The following is an 18,573-nucleotide window of genomic DNA, read 5'->3' on the forward strand; positions in this document are numbered from 1 at the left end:
TTTTATTGTACAAACAGGACCTGTACAGGTTAAAAATATTGCGCTTGTGATATAAATGGTGCTGAACTAGCTGATGAGCTCAGGCATATTCAGACACTTTTTCCTGAGGAAACTAACACCAATGCAGATTCTCAATTTTGAAATTAAAAATGGCCTCACAGATACATTTTCAAATATGTGGATAGCACTTCAAATTTTGCTGATAATTCCTGTTTCCGTTCCATCAGGTCGAGCGCAGTTTTTCAAAATTAAAATTTGATAAAGACGTATCTGAGGTTAACCATGTCTGAGTGGAGATTGTCTTCCCCTGCAGTGTAATCTATTGAAAACGATGTGTTAAACTCAGTGTACTTGAACAGCGTAGTTGACAAATTTGCAAGAATTAAAGCACGAAGAGTTGTGTTTTAATGAAACCTTCAAAAATCAAATTTGTTGCAGTTTTAAAATATGTTTCACTTAGTGCTTCTTACCTACTCTCAGATATGGAACTGCAGTGTCATTTTGGATCCGGTTTAATTGTTCACTCTCCTTTATAGTCCATTTTAAAACCTGGCTTTTCCCGTCTGACAGGTATTAAGGGGGACGCCTTCCCGACATTTGAGATATACATACGTCATATACGGGTGGCGGAATTATGGAACGGGCCTGTCAGAAAGATGAAATACTGCAATATATATATATATATATATATGTATATATATATATATATAGTTAAATTTAGTTAAATATAACGAGAGCCAGACTGTTCGTTTGTTATCGTGTGCGCTCCTGATGGAGAAGCAATGCACGCTTGGAAGTTTTGCCTGGTAAGTCTCCACTGTACTGTACTGGCAGATGTGCATATCGGTGACTTGCCTCCCTACTATGAAGAGAAAAGAAAATAGAGAGGCAGCTGAAAGAGTGGGAATATGAGGTGAATAAAAATTCTAAAAGAACTAAAATGCAGGTTGGAACATCACGACATCATTGAAGACTGAGCAGCATGACGATTTCAAACTTTTTAATGGAAATTCAGGTAGACTATAAATTTGCTTATATTATTTGTATGGGTTATGTCATCATGACCAGTTTTCTTTCTGACTAAATTTTTGAATCCTAAAACTAAGATTACTTTTTTCCAAGTTATACTTGCAAAGTTAACAGTATTCTAAGATTGTATGTCAAAATAGCCTTTTGTACAAAAAATAGTGGTTTTCTAAAGATACTAAATGAGTTACAAATCTGCTAGTAGATCAAATCTTCTCTGTCACATAAGCAAATCCAGAACACTTTGAATAAAACTTTCAAAGATGATTTTCATTCACACTGAAGTTATGAATCATTTATTTTTGTAGCGCATGTCATTTTGACAAATAAAAATACTGATGCAGAAAGTAAAATAAATCTATATTTTATAACTATATGTTCAGCTATAATTTCATAGCTATTTGACTATAAAGAAAACTTTCCCAAACAAAAAAAGAGAGTCGAAGCTCAACAAATATATCTATTTTTATTAGCATATACAATAAACGCATTAAGTATTTCCATTTATATAAGGTAAATCACTTCAGTACTGCAAGATGATTGATGTTGCTGATAACTGCAAAGCAATAGTATGTGCTCTTTGCATGAAAGACCGACATAGAAGTACATTTTTGGTTTTCTCCAAGCCATGAAGGTGTTAAACATGAATGAAAATCAGATGCTGAATTTAATATTGCAGCCTGCTTGGAATGTGAATTAAAAAAATAATATTGGCAAGGGTTGCTATAGCAACAGTGTTTTGTTCACACCAGTGGGCCATTGTCTGCAAGGTAATAGCTGCTCACTAACATCACCTAATCAATCAACATGCAGAGAACGACTTAGAATATCGGAAATATTACCATTGCATGTAGTTTCACACTTATAAAATAATGAGACTTACAGATCTTTAAAGGAAAAAAAAAAAAAACCTTTTTACCTTACAGATAATACATTATAACTGGTGTAAGGCCCCATTCACACATCATTTTTAATTTCCAGCATTTTAAAACACATGTAAAAAAAAAACGCCATGCCTTTAATGTGTTTTTAATGATTTTTTTATTTTGTGGCATTTTGTATTTCGTGACATGTTAGCATTTTTCCTGGTGGTTTTTACGTTCTATTGAGAAACCAATGGAGAAAAATCCAAGAAAAAAAACACAAATCCTAGAGCATGCTGTGTATAAGTAAAAGCGCCACTGACACCAAAAATGCTACAGAAATGCCACAAACCAAAACTCTGTTGACGAATTTAGTAAGAAGCACAAGCCGCTTAATAAATGTATCGCATTTTGGGTTGTCTGGGAAATACAAACTGAAATCCATGCCAACTATGAGCTGGTGTAGATTTCTGCTATAATTGAAGGCAATTTTTGTCTTAAGTTATAGTAAATATGTCAGGCCACGTGTGACCCCGCCAATCCCGCTAAGCCACACCTACCTTTTAGGAAAGTGGCGAGAGTGGTGTAAAATAAAAAAAGTTACACATTTTTGCGCAAAACAGGCATGTGACAAAATTTGTGGCTTATTCTTGCCAGAAAACTAACGTAAATTGCTTAAAGCGTACCTAACTTTTCAGGTGACAGTTCAAATTAAGCTGTACATTAGGAGTAACACTATTTCTGGCCATTATATCACTTGTACTTTGGATTTTTAACCCCTTCCCGACATTTGACATATCCATATGCCAAAGTCGGGTAGAGGAAGTATGGAATGGGCTCACGGAGTGAACCCGCTCCATACGATGCCGGTGTTGGCTGTTTTTTACAGCCGACACTTCATAGAAGCGAGCGGCATCGCGCTCGAGCGCGATCCCGCTCGTTTAACTCGTTAAATGCTGCGGTCAATAGCGACTGCATCATTTAAATCGTTAAAAAGAGGACGGACGACCCCCTCTAACAGCTCATTGTTGCTATGGCTGCCTGGGCGCCTAATGAAGGCCCCCAGGTCCGCCATCTTTGTGCACCTATTAAGCCCTGCCTCCTGTCAAAATCATGATATACTGCAATACATTAGTATTGCAGTATATTGTGTAAGCGATCTAACGATCGCTGGTTGAAGTCCAATAGGGGGACTAATAAAAAGAGTAAAAATTAGTTAAATAAAGTTTTTTTATGTAAAAAAATAAATAAAACAATTTAAAGTTCAAAAAACCCCCCTTTTCGCATTTTCCCCCTAGAGCATAATAATAATAATAAAAAATAAATAAGCATAATTGGTATCGCCGCGTCCGTAAAAGTATTACAATAAATCATTATTTAACCCGCACGGTGAACGCCGTAAAAAAAAAATGTAAACACCAGAATCTCTATTTTTTGGTCACCTCATCTCCCAAAACAAATGAAATAAAAAGTGATCAAAACATTGCATGTACACCAAAATGGTATTATTAAAAACTAAAGCTTATCCTGCAAAAAATAAGCCCTCACACCAGTTAATTGACGGAAAAATAAAGAAGTTATGGCTCTCGGAATTAGGTGACACAAAATAAGTTTTCTTTTTTACACTTAGGTTTTTACTTGTAAAAGTAGTAAAATATAGAAAAAACTATATATATTTGATATCGTCATAATCGTATTGACCCACAAAATAAAGTTAACATGTTGCTTTAATTGCACAGTGAATTCTGTAAAAACGGCGCGCAAAAAACCATGGAGGAATCGCTGATATTTTTCATTTTCTACCCCACAAATAATTTTTTCCCCCATTTCCTAGTAGATTATATGGCAAAATAAATGGTGCTACAAAAAACTACAACTTGTCCCGCAAAAATCAAGCCCTCATAGGACTATACTGACAAGAAAGTAAAGAAGTTATGGCTTTTGAAAGGTGGGGAGGAAAAAACGAAAATGAAAATCTGAAAAAGGGCTGCGGCGGTAAGGGGTTAAGTCATTTCCCCCTCGGCAGGTTCTATAATCTACTTATCAGGTGTCTGTTTATTATATATATATATATATAAGCTGCAGGACATTATACAGCAGTAATGAGCAGTGTAGCTGAGAACCCAGCACTGGTGTGACATACAGTTTATACCAGAAAACTGCAGCACATATGTGTCTTTCTCATTCTGCTTCCTCCTTATGCTCCTCTTCCCTCTCCATAAATTTTTGTTTTGGCAGCATGTCTGTGTCTGAATTTATGTATACTCTGTGTATACTCTATGATATCTCATATTAAAAATAAATGTATTGTCATAAACACATATACAGCATGTGTTAGTAAACCAACTTCTTTGGTCGATTTTGATTTTCTGCTTATTTATATGGTTTATCCACAGGTTTATCTATTTCTGTTGGTTTCTGGGTGTTTTAATAATTATAATGAACAACAAGTGACTTTTTCTTCCCGTGGTAGTCGTTTATAAGTAAATTGAAAGAGTTATTAGGCGACAAAAATAACCTGTGTCCTAAAATAATGGGTTTTTCCCTAATAACTGTCTCAGTTTAAGGCATCATACACATGGCACGGCCATGTGCAAACTATCCAGTACGGTGGCACGGAGAGTCTCTATGGTTGTGTACTACAAAGCCATGAGCACTCTTTTTACTGCAGTATGATGCCGCACATTGCAGCCTACTACAGGGGGAATTCTCCCCTAGAATGTTCCAACAGAACAAGGTACATTTTTTTTCCTCCTGTTAATTAAATTCGAGGGGGAAAAAAACGTTGTATGCTTCCATATGTTATCAAAGGCATATGAGGGCTCATAGACTTTTATGGATTCTGTATTACGGCTCCATATAACTCTAAAAAGCCATACTACGGCTGTGTACATGAGACCTTTAAAATAATTCACACTGTTTGAATCCATAACTATTGATGTATTGGGGTTTAGGATTTAAGTAATACTAACTATTGGTAGCTAGTTTTAGCTACTAATGTCTTTCATATTAGCTCCCATAAGACTTTTTCTGTCAACTAGTCACCTTACAGGTTTGTCCCACTCTCAAGTTTATCTTACATGCATAACTGAACTTTTAGCAGTAGTCTCACACTAGTTTAATCCCAGGATCTGAGTCCTGTACAGTCTCCTACTTTTAGAATAAATCCGGTTTTGTAGAGGAAAATATTTAGAGCAAGGTTTTTGATTAGGGGTCTTTTGGTCAGGGCATCACCCCTATTTTTCGCATTAACTTTTTTCATCCCCACCTTTCAAGAGCCAACCCATCAGTCCATCGCGATTGCATTGCATGTGGGCTTATGGGGTGTCTAATGTCTTAAATACCAGATTTCAGGACGGGGTTAAAGTTAATTTAATAAAATATATGTCTTTAGCCAATAGGTTTATTTAATGAGGGGTTATTTAAGAAAATTCTTTCCCTATTGCAGTATCTAGTGGGCTTGGGGATCTCCATATAATTTTACATTCCTCCCAGTAAAATATGATCTAATATCAGTTACCAAACGTTAGACTGACGTGTAAAGTTACCACATTTTTTAACAACGAATGCTGGAAAGTGTTCAAATCCATGTAATTATGATTTCGGCCAACTGAAGTGTACGCTGTATTGTTATTATTTTTATTATTATTTCTCTCTTCTGCAGGCATTACAAGCACATGATCAACAATAGCCTTTATGGTATTGCATTTACCTTGGGGTCTTGATCATCTAACACAATTTTATCCTTTGGACTGAATACAATTTTTTCTTTAAGAAGACAAAATAATGCTGATATTATTTTTGTGCAAATACGACTAAACTAAATCTACGGCTTAGAAAGATCATCATTGCCAACTGTACAGTAAGATTTAATACCCATAAGCACTCTGGAGAAATTTAAGAGAACTGACTATGCAGTGTTATTATGTTTTTACATTTATTTTTTGAATTTAGATAAGAAGAGTTTCTTTGTAACCCATTCAAAACTGGTATAGTGTTTCAAACCTTTATAAGAGGCCTATGTTTTGTGTATAACTGTTGAAAAAGGGCAGTAATACAAAACTGCTACCAATGACCATTCTGAGTAAATAAATTCTTATTCGAGACCTCCATCATTCAACCAAAAAGGAGAGACTGCAAAGATGATCTTTCTTTTGAGGAACCGGCCCTTCTGTACATTATAAGGCAGCCTACTGATTTCAATGGGCACAGTATCATGCTTATTTCCCTTGTGTGTAGGGAATTGAACACTTGCTGCCAGATTCTTCCACAAATTACAGCTGATTGCTGGGAGTTCCATTAGATTATTTTGGGGATTCTTCTAACAAAAAGGCATTGTCCAAAGTAGACACTCCTTTAATGCAAAAAAAAAAGCAAAACACTTTTAGCCTGAACATATACACACAGTGAGGCAGATTTACTAATCAAAATGCGTCAGAAATTTACCCAAAAACTTGTATTTGTAAAAATGCGCCAGATTTATTAAAAGTTTGTGCCATCATTTTGGTGCAAAATATGGCAAGAGGTGGTGTACGAAACAAAACAAATGTCTAATCTTTAGGTAGATGCGCCAAAATGTGCCAGAACTATCACACACCATGCACCACAGTGATAAATTTGGTGCATCTTCTGCCTATCTCGTCTACTTTTAAGCTGTTTAGAATTAAGACACTATAAGAAAATCTGCCCTAATATATGTGTGGTGCAAGTCATACCACCACTATAAAAAAGGATGATATTGCTCACCATTAGTGAAAAAACCCAAAGAAAGGTAGAGATTGGTGCTCCTCTGTGCTTAATTTTCTACATTATACCCAGTAACTCCAAACTGTTACAGAAGTCATGGAGGATCAGAAAGTACTTACCTCCAGGAATGGCAGACTTCTGCATTGAATCAATTACTCTTTGCCCTCACAACAAGAACTAAACTTATCAAACACTGCAATTCAACTGACGAGGGAAAAAAAGACTACATAGAACACCAAAAGTTATAAAGAAATTGGTACCATTCAACAGTTTGAACATTGAATAAATTGTACAATTTCCATGAAAACTCATACTTTTATTCATAAAGTTGTAAAATTAAACATATGATAAGGACAATGGCATGGTTGAATATTCTGATTGTGGCTTAAAAAAAAACAAAAAAAAAAAACTCCATTTGCAGCCATTCCAATTCTGAAGACTACTGGCATTCTCGGTGTCACCCCCATGCTTCCTGAAGCACCTTCCACAAGTTGGGTTGACTTAAAGGGCAGTTTTTTATACCTTATGGTCAAGCTCAGTTCAATAGGGTAAGATGTGATTATTGTGTCTACCAGTCCATTACAGACAAAATACAATCGGACTCCTTCTTTCCTAAATAAGTCTTCCAAACGTTTGAGCAGTGCTTAATGTCATTGTTCTGTTGTAAGATAAAATCTTCTCAAATTAAGCGCCATCCAGTGGGCATTCAGGTGTTTCATTGAGTCCCATTGCCACAGGTGTGTAAAATCAAGCACCTCGCCATGCAGTCACCTTTACAAACATTTGTGAGACAATGGGTCATTCTAAAAAGCTCACTGAATTCCATCGTGGTAATGTAATAGAATGCTACTATTGCAACACGTCAGTTCCTGAAATGTCTTCCCTCCTAGTTATTCCACAATCAAATGTGAGTTATATTATTGCAAAGTGGAACCGTTTAGGAACCACAGCAGCTCAGCCACGAAGAAGCAGTCTACGTAAATTTACAGAGCAGGGGTGGCCGATTGCTGAGGCGCATAGTGCATAAAAATCGCCAACACTTTGTTGACTCAATAATTGCAGAGTTCCATTCCTTCTCTGGCATTTACCTCAGGACAAAAACTCTGCACCGGGAGCTTTATGGCATGGGTTTTCATGGCAGAGCAGCTGCATGCAAGCCTTACATCACCAAGCACAATGCCAAGAGTCAGATGGAGTGCTGTGAAGCATGCCACAACTGGACTCTAAAGCAGCGGAAACATGTTCTGTGGAGTAATAATCACACTTCTCTATCTGGCAGTTCAATGAACACATTTGTGTTTGGCGTATGCCAGGAGAACATTACCTGCTTGACTGCATTGTGCCAACTGTGGAGGGATAATGCTATGGGGTTGTTTTACAAGGGTTGGCCTAGGCCCCTTACTTCTAGTAAAGGGAAATCTCAATGCTTCAACATACCAAGGCATTTTGGTTAATTGTATGCTTCCAACTTTGTGGGAACAGTTTAGGGAAGATCCTTTTCTGTTCCAGCATGATTGTGCTCTAGTGCACACAGCAAGATATATAAATGCATGGTTGGGTGAAATTGGTGTGGAAGAACTTGACTGCCCTGTACAGAGCTCAGACCTCAATGGCATTGAACACCTTTGGTATGAACTAGAACCAAGATTGTGAGCCAACCCCTCTCGCCCAGGCCCTGTGTCTGACCTCAAAAATGTTCTTCCTAATGAATGGCCAAGAATTCATTCAGACAAACACCAAAAACGTATAAAAATCCTTCTCAGAAGAGTGGAAGCTATTTTAGCAATAATATGGAGTACCAACTCCATATTAATTGTCACAATGCGGGGTGTGGACCCACTGGGCCGTACCGCGTAGCGGGATGGCAGCTGGCCAAACAGGTAAAGTACAAAGTTCAATAGTTCAGTGAGGATACAGGAGGCAACGTAGACAGTAGCAAGGCAGGCACGTCCAGGACCAGGCTGCAGGAAGACGTCAGGTGAGACGTAGCAAAACAGGCGTAGACCACAGCACTACACGGCAACAGCACAGCACGGCACTAGAACTGGGTAACATGAAAACAGGATACGGGATACAGGAAGACTGGGAAACTGGAAGACACTGGGAGACCATTAGCATGACAAACTTCGGGTAACAAACAACACTCTGGCAAAGAGCAAGAGGGCAGAGCCCTTTTTTTTTTATAGCCCATGGCATCCTGGACTGGATTTCAGACTTCCTGCTATATGCGCGCACTGGCCCTTTAAGACCGTGCTCGCGCGGGCGCGTGCGCACTCCAGAGTCAGTCGCGATGTCCGGAAGTGAGTGCCGGCGCCTCACAGGAGGACGACGCTGCACACAGGTAGGATGTCCATGGCCACGGCCGTCGAGGTTTAAGTCAGAACGACAGGCCGTGGCCATAGACATTACATTAATGCCAATGGATTTAGACTATATTCACACGTCAGTTAAAAATGGCCATATGAATATTGGCTGTTAATAAGAAAGAGCATGTTCTATTTTCAGCCATTTTCATGCTCAGTTTTCAACGGGCATTTTTCAGAAAGCCATCTGTGTCATCTTAAAAATTGATCCTGCCCCTCACAGGGGAACTCTCCGTGCACATAGCTACTTTAAGCGCTGAGTCCAGGGAAGACCCTGCCGTCACCGTCTATATATGGACAGTGATGTCAGGGACTTTCAACTATGGAGATCCCAGGCAGAGCATTGAAAGCGCTCTGGCCAGGGATTCCTATCTTGGGCTTTGTAATGCGAGAATACTCGGCCGGAGCATCAGCAATGCTCTGGCTGGGGATTCCACTCCCAGAGAGAGCCTCTGACATCACTGTCCATATATGGACAGTATCGTTTGGGGCTTTGACAATGCCCTGGCGTGGTGTGGTGTGGTGTGTGGTGCTTTCTACAGGTGGGGGTGTGGCGCTATCTACAGTTTTTTTTTTGGCACCATCTACAGGGGGTGTGTGTGGCGCTATCAACAGGGGCTGTGGAATTATCTACATGGGCACCATGGCACTATGCGGACACTATCTACAGGGAACACTGTAACACTATCTACATGGGCACTGTGTATGGCAGTATGTGGGCACTGGCACTTTATATGTTGGCACTATCTACAGTGGCCACTGCGGCACAATGTGGTACTACTTACAGTGGGCACTGTGGCACAATCTACATGGGCACTGTGGCTTTCTCAGGGAGTTCGGACAAAAAAAAATCTGACAAATTAAATTCATTAAAAAAAATTCACGCCCAAGAAAATCGGATGGCAAACGGCCATTAAAAATGGTCAGAGGGCAGGGAAATTAATGAAAATTCACACTAATGCAAAATGGCCATGAAAAGCTGACAGTTGATCCTTTGTGTTAATATAGCCTTAGAATGGGAAGTCTTAATAGCTTTTATAGGTGTAATTTGGAGGTGTCCCAAAACTTTTGTTCACATAGTGTATTTCTTAAACCATGCTTTACAGATGACATAAAACTATTTCCCAGCATTTTTTCACTTGTGCACCTCACAAATGTTCTTCTTTGCGATCCAATCCCTATCACTATTGCCCCATTACTGTTGAAGAGAAACAGTATTTTTGCAAGTACTATTTAATAAAGCTGCTACCTGAAGACTAGTGAGGCATCTGATTTCTCATATTAGAGACTGATGATTTTACTTACCTGCACAGTTGTGTACCAGGCTCTCCCGCTTCTCTTTTTATCATTGTGAGAGTGTGTGTGCTATTCTGTAAAGAAAGTAGTACACACCTTTTTAAGTTTTTTTCAGCTTGTTGGCAATTTGTCACAATAAGGGCAAAGCCACACGTGGCGGAATTGCTCTTGAATTCCGCTGCGGACACTCCGCAGCGTTAATCCGCAGCGGAGCCGTTTCTCCATTGACTTCCACTTCTATTTAGTAGGGTTCGTTTAGACGATGCGGAAAATTCCGCTGCGGGGCATAGGCTGCGGTGCGGAATTTGGTGTCCGCAGCATACAATGGATGTTGCGGAGGTGTGGCGGACTTGTTGCGGACTCATGGCGGAATTTCTCCATTGACTTCAATGGAGATTCTAAATTCCGCAATCGAATCCGCACATGTTATGTGTGGTGCGGATTTCGGGTGTGTTGCGGTGCGGATTTCAAGCAGGAGCAGGATATGACATCATTCTGTAGAGGAAAGAAAGCCGCCATTTTCGGCTTGCAGCCTGACAGCAATAGACAAGAAGAGACTGAAAAGTCAGAAAACAGTGTGCAATGTCAAGATATAGGCACATGGACATGGAAGTTTCCGCACTGATAAATCTGGTAAGTACATGTATATGTTTATGTCATGTTGTTTCAAGTGGACTAGTATGTATGGTTTATCACTAGCAGCACCTGCAGTATGTACATATTCTAAGGCAGATCAACATGTAACAGATCCAACGTTAATCCTAAGTACAAAGCAAATTGCAATATGCACTGTGTATTTCTTTTGTAGGTGCATAATAGGCCAGAAAAAGGGTACACCTCCCTTGCTGGTTATAGTGACCGTAATGCACGTGAGGACGGATTGACCTACGTTTGTCGCGGTCTGTACCCCGAGTGGGATGGCATGCTGGAGAGAGAGCAGGGAGTGATTGGTAAGTTTGCATATAGGTTTTAATGCAGATCGTTTTAAACACTGTATGCTAACGTTGTTTTGCATCATTTGAATGCTGAAATGTCTATTCAAATCTTTGGCCTTTCCTGGCTAGCTAAACCATACACCAACTTCTGTCATGTCACTATGACATGTGCGAAGTTGCTGACCACTTTCTTCGAACTGTAAGGGTATGTTCACATGGCCTATTTACGGCTGTAAATAGGGCGTTTGACACCCCGAATTACGTCAGAAAGTACGTCTTGAAAGCGTTGACAAACATATGCCCATTGAAAGCAATGGCCAGATGTTTGCCAGCGTATTGGAGCCGTCTCCTCAGGCGTAATTAGAGGTGTAAAATGCCTCCATTTCGCATGGAAAGAGGTCGTGGGAACCCAGCCGGAGCCATATCCACTGTCTAGTCGAGTTATGACCCAATGATGTTGTTGCATTGATGATCTATCCTCAGGACAGGCCATTTGAAGCGATTGCTCTGGATAAACCTTACTTCATCCCCTATGCCCTAATTTTCAAACATAATTCCTTTTCCAGAAAATGATGTGCGTAACCGATGGCGGACAGTCCGCGACCGTTTCCGGAAGCAGCTGTCAAAAACACCTGCAAGTGGGTCCTCTCCGGCACGTGGCACAACCGTTGCACACTATGAGGAACTGGCTTTCCTTATTCCGTGCAGGGAGCTACGAACGTAAGTCTCTATTTGCACACACACCTGGGTTAAATGGGAGCGAATGAAACACCTGATTACAATCAATCGGATTTCAATTTCCCTCCTTTGTCGATTCCAGTGGACATGTTTGTTTGGATTTTTCCAGTGTCGTCACTAAAATGTCCCTTGACCTTACACATTATGACATATCACTCTGCGTTGCTTATGTAACTCATTCTCTTCTTGAAGAGAATGAGTCTTTATTTTCCACCCACAAGCTTGCTGTCAGATCGTGTGTGTGTATAATGGCAACCAGCAATGTTAGCGATATTTGCGACTGACAAACTGTCAGAGAAATGTGTTAACATTCCCAAAACTCAGTGGCCTTTTTTTGCTTGTAGATCTCAGGGCAATGTACCACCTCGCCCTCCGCAAGTGAGTGCCCTTGCCCAGGTGCAGCAGCAGACCTTGGGAGCATCGTCGGACTATGTGGTGGGGGACATGCAGGCCGACGACATGGCTGAGGAAGATGTGCCCCACGAGTCAACTCCGGCCCCAGCAGTTCCTCGTGAACACACCTCTCCAGCCCCCCTGGCAGGACCTTCCCGTCATAGGCAACGAGTGGGTGGGCGAAACCGGAAACGACCAACACGGTGGAGGCACAAGCCTTAACAATGATCCGGAGGGTGGAGGCCGAGGATGAGTTCCACAATTTTGGATATTCCATCACTGGCCGCTGTCGAAGTATGGACAAAAATCGCCAGACAGCATATATGACATGTGCCTATGCGCTGGCAGATATATTTGAGGCCCCCCAGCCCCTACCCGATGTGGCCGACATCATTTTTCACCTGCGCATGTTGACTGGGCGTAGGGCTGACCCGTCTGCCGCTGTGCCACACGCCCCACCTCCTGCCTCTGCACCCTCACTGCAGCCCGATCCATATTTTTCCCCCTGGTCTCATGGACATCCTTCTGCTTCCTCTTTCCATCCATACTCCAATGTCCCAAACACTTTGCCCACCTCTTACTCTTCCAATCTCCCACCTCTTCACATTCATCCTCCCACCTCTGCGTCATACATGCCTCCTACCACTACCTCCTCCTCTGTCCCCTCTTTGTTTCCCCAATTGATCCCTCCTCGCTACCATACGTTGCATTAGTTTTTGTGTTTTTGTTGGTCGCTAATGTACCTGTGGGATTATTTATGGCCAAAGTTCATCCCTGAATTGTTCTAAGGGCGTCTATTTGTCATGTGTTGACGTGTCATAAAAGTTTTGTTCAATTGCTGACTCTGCCTTGTGTCTTTGCCGTTTTTAATGTGTGGGCGAAAAAATGTTGAAGGGCATCAAGGGGACGATACAGAATGTTCACGGTGTGGTCGCTTTCATGAAGGAAATAGTGTGTGGTTGGATATGCTATGGTGTGCTGAACAAAGAAAGCCAACCTGAACATCATACTCTCTTTTCAGACATGTGATTTCTCAAATACACACACTTAGGCAAAATCAGAATAATCGTGCATTTTTTTATTTCAAAGGAAGCACATCCAACAGACAATTTGGCAATCCATAGGAGTATCATTGACAGAATAGCCTACTGTTTGGACATGAGACGGATTACTGCTGGGTAGGCTGCACACCACCAACACAGGAGTATTGCCAAGGCACGGCCCCTTCAGAAGTCATGAAAAAATCAGAGAAAATATCTCGAACTCGTACACCACTACTGGCGTACCCAACAGAACCTCAGGGGCAGTGACAATGAAAGATTGTATCATAAATATATACCTTCTTAGATAGCGGTAAAGAAGTGCAAAATGACCTTTGGTTGATCTTTCAGCAACCAAAGGGTGAACCCACAGTCGGACATGGCCTCTTTCTTCAGCCTGCGTGAAAATAATGATTGGGAAATCCAAGAAACATGTTACTATATCATTAGCAGACAGAAACATATACTTTTGCCTAGGACGTGTGTAGGTGACAAAATATTACTTACACGTTGCCTTTGCCGACGACGGACAATGGTCACTATGGTGCGCAGCAGCAGAATCAAATATTGTTGGCATAATTGAAGTGGTCGCTCCTGGATGTCAGGCATTGTCCCACACTTCGGACTAGTATACTTCTCCAGGCAGATTCACTTCTCTTTCTGGCCACACTTATACATGCCATGGGTGTGTCCAGCACGTGGTCATAGGAAATGACCTCACAAATGATGTCAGTTCCTTTTTTTGAAGACTTGCCTTGGAAATACGCACCTAAATCCGCAACGCAATCCGCAGCACTTTGGCAAAATCCGCAGCGTAATCCGCAATGCGGATTATGTGCGGCATTGATGCGGACAGTGTCTGCAGAAATCCGCCACATGTGGGCATGCCCTAACACTGCCATTTCTCAAAAAAACAATAAACTGACAAGTTTTGTAAGAAAGTTTTAACTTTCTGGCCATCCTGAGACCATAATCGAACCAATGAATGCTGATGCCAGAGATACGAGTAGCTGATTAATTTATGGAAATATTACTTTAGAGCTTTGTATTTTTAAACCTGAAATCCAATGCCTCTACATAAATATAGATAAATGATAACATTATATATGCCTGTAGCCATCAGTAGAGGAAGTTTTGGAGATTACTACATAGTTTTTTTTTTATCATTAAGTTCAATGCCTAACAGTATGCAGTAAACTTCTAAACTCCCCCTAGTGTTGGCGGCAGATAGCCAAAAATTGATAATTTAACTTTATGTCTATCTAGGGGATTTGGAGCTCTGTATCATAAAAACAGAGCTGTGACCGCTTTAAAGATGTACAATAAATTATTTAGTGCAGCGCTTTATGGCGATAAAAAAAATAATTGGTGTTGATGGGTGGACATTCATTGTAAGTTTGCTCTCAACCCAACAAAAGTATAATTGGGGCATTTGTAAGTGCTTATTTCAAAGCTATAAAATCATTGCTGTCTAAGTGGTAGACTTTCAAAAATAAATGTTCATAAATGTTTTGTGACTACAGAGAAAAAACAATTGTTTGACATAAATAAAATCAGCTCATACCTATAAAAAAATTTAACAGAAAGCTGTCATGCCCAATACCATTATTGATGAACTTTTTTCATTAATGTGAACAGTGGCTATTGACCTTACCATTTATACTTCTTATCTTTTGAAATAAAAATAAGATTGCATTATATTATCATTTCTCATGCATTGATTTTAGCTTTATTTCTTAAATAACGGGCTAAAAAGAGACAAAAGCACAATATGTTGTTTTTCATAATAAAAAAGACAGAACTAAATAAAACTTTTTAGATTTGGTAGTATTATTCACTTCTTCGGACGTTGGTTGCAATCTACATTTGCAATCTTATATAGCTGAAAGGAATTCATGCTGTTGAATTTAGCTTCGTTTGCGTTCACAATGGAGAAAAGTAAAATAGAACTACATGTGAAATATGTATCATTCGGTCAAGCATCTGCTTTTTGTTCATTGAGATCAATAAATAGCTATTTTTAAACTCAGAAGTATTGATTGAAAGACCCTGGGACATTCAAATGTCGAAGTATCCCTTGAATTCTGTACTTGTATTAAAAATAAAACAATTATTATGTAGCAATGTTTACCAATAGGTCAATGGACTGCTGACTATAAGGCCTCATGCACATGCCATGCCCGTAATCACGGTCTGCGATCATGGGTACGGCCGGCCACAAGCTGCCGCGGACAGCCACCCGCATATTCGGCCCTTGCTCCTATATAAACTATGGGAGCACGGTCTGTAAAAAGCAAAAGATAGGACATGTTCTATAATTTTGCGGAGGGTTTCTACTGCCTGGACACCTTTTGAACCATACCAGAAAAAATAGAGTAGTAATAGCAGGGAGAAAGGGGATGGGAGGAAACCTCCAGCTCACCAGCTCCACGCTCCTGTGTTCAAATATCGCCCGGATCTTCCGCGACGGCACACGGCAGGTAATAGTGACAAAAGAAAGAGAGGATCCAGCGATGCGTGATATAAGTGGGGAAACTCAGTTTCCACTTTTATTGGTATGTAAGCAAACAAAGCTTAAAGAACACCAGGAGGAATGACAAGGTGGTAGGGATGGCAAATAGATGAAAGCCTACGCGTTTCAAGCACTGACTGTGCTCTTAATCATGGCTAAGTCGAGTGAGCTGCTGCAAGCCGTGTAGGTAAATATGTCCTGAGAATCTGGGAGGCTGTACCTGAGACATGACAACGCCCTTAGGTATGGTAATTTCGGGTCGAAGGTCAGATTCCCGTTAGAGATTAATAAAGAAATATTGGGTCCATGTGTAAATGAAATTGATAAAAAAATATACTAAGGGCAATATAATAGTCTATATGATACTAACTATGTCACATAATGTTGACACAATAAGATAGGCTTGCAGAGCGTCACCAGTCAATACCAATGAATAGAAAAAATAGGGGGAAAAGGAAACCACAAAAAGAAATACATTCTGAACAACAAAGAGAAAAATAAACCATGCTAGACGTAGGAAAAAAGATTTTTTGGTTATCAAAATGATGAAAAACAACACATAAAAACTGTAGATAGCACGGAAAATGTACGCATAGATAATAATGAAAGATAGCTGGTTAATAGAAATAGGATACTAATAATAATTAGTAGCAACAACATAATGCAACTATACTCATAAATATCTGAAACCAGGATATACTAAAAGTATACGAAGTTTGTGCTAAATCTAAGTACTAAAATAGCTATCAAAAGCTAGATAATGGAAACATGAAAGGTAAATACATGCATTGGTTGTAATAATGAAGAAAAGGTCACCGTGTAGAAAATATTACAAGCATAAAATAATGGGCATAAAAACGGAATATCTTGGTAAAAATTTAAAACTGAAAATATCAATAAATTGAAAGATAAGCAAATGTAATATGTCATTTCAGTTGTTAAAGGCTATACATAAATTAGTATAAACAGATCAAGTTGTATAATTTGGCTATAATATTGTTATTGATTATGTGTTCAATATTAATAGTACAGGGGAGAGGGTACCCGAATTGGAACAATAATATCATAGATAGAGGCAAAAAATGGGTAGCACGGATATGACGCTCACAATACTGCTAACTTAATGTACTATGAAGAAAAGACATGGACATAAGTAATAACAGAGAGGAGGAGACTTCAGCAAGGACAGAAGAAACCAGTAGAAACAGCACAATGCAAAATATACCTAGAAGGTACCGTTATTCAAATAAGCAAAAATAAACCAATATGGCCAAACGATGCCCCGTTGATGGTTATGAAACAGCATAGATGATTGAGTGTAACTGTTGGGACACTATGGTAATGGTGGGGGCACCATGCACAACTGGATACTATATGTAACCTCAACTGGGACTACTGAATATATGGACCTTATTCTAGATGCAGGATATCCATAGACCCGGGCAATAGCATAGAAACGGTATGCACAGATGAGACCAAACAGAATGGACAGAAGCAACATAAGGAGACGAAGACAGCAAAGGTGATATACATTTGCATTAAACAGTATATGACAGATGATGGGAAACATGAATCATATGTAAATTATGCTATTTTGACAGATGGTAAACTAATATGTAGATGTCAATAATGAAACATTAGTTCCTTCCTAAGATTAAGACCTAGCGGAAATCTCGTATTGAGATGATAGATCCAAAATGCTTCCCGTGTCAATAATCTGTGTTTAAGATCGCCTCCCCTGTTAGTTTTAATCATTTTCTCTATGCCATATATTTTGAGGAAGTTGATATTCCTATTGTGACAGGTGATGAAATGTCTGCTGACATTTGAAATATTGACAATGGCCGGATTTCTAATGTAGCTTAGATGTTCTAAAATCCTAACCTTCAGTTTCCTCGTGGTGCAACCCACATATTTTAAATTGCAATGAGAACATTCAACTATATAAACTACATGATCACTGTTGCAGTTAATGTGGGTTTTCATTGAAAAGTTGGTTGTGTCATTGGAGTCTGAAAAGATCTTGGTAATTTTACTGACCGTGCAAACCTTACAAGGGTGAGACCCGCATTTGTAATATCCTGTATAGTGTAACCAAGTTGGAGATTTGGTATTTGGTGGCAAATATGAAGGGGAAAGAATATTCCCCAAAGTAGGTGCCCGACGAGAGACTATACGGTAACCATTTTTGAGTATTGATTCCAGTTTAGCATCTTCAAACAATATGGGGATATAACGGTGCACCATATCTCGTATCTCAGAAAACTGATTACTGTATTGTAAAATGAGTGTTGGCTTTGACATGTGGCTTATTCCTGAGGTGTCTCTATTTGCCCTTGCATTATTTATAGAAAGTAGGTCCTTCCTATCCTTCAAGTTAACTATGGCTTGAGCTCTATCTAAAGTCCATCTCTTATAACCTCTATTAGTTAGTTTATTGCATATTTTTTGTCGTTCTAGTAGGAAACCTTGATTATTGGTGCAGTTTCTTTTTGCCCTGGTCAATTCACCGACAGGTATTGACGAGATGGTATGCTTAGGGTGACTGCTGGTGGCGTGGAGAATTGTATTGCCCGAGATAGGTTTGTGGAAGATCTCGGTCTGGATACTTTTGCCTACAAACCCTGACAATGTTAAGTCCAGAAAGTGGATAGTAGCTGG

The sequence above is a fragment of the Rhinoderma darwinii genome, chromosome 4 (genome assembly GCF_050947455.1).
Source record: "Rhinoderma darwinii isolate aRhiDar2 chromosome 4, aRhiDar2.hap1, whole genome shotgun sequence".
Lineage (NCBI taxonomy): Eukaryota > Metazoa > Chordata > Amphibia > Anura > Rhinodermatidae > Rhinoderma > Rhinoderma darwinii.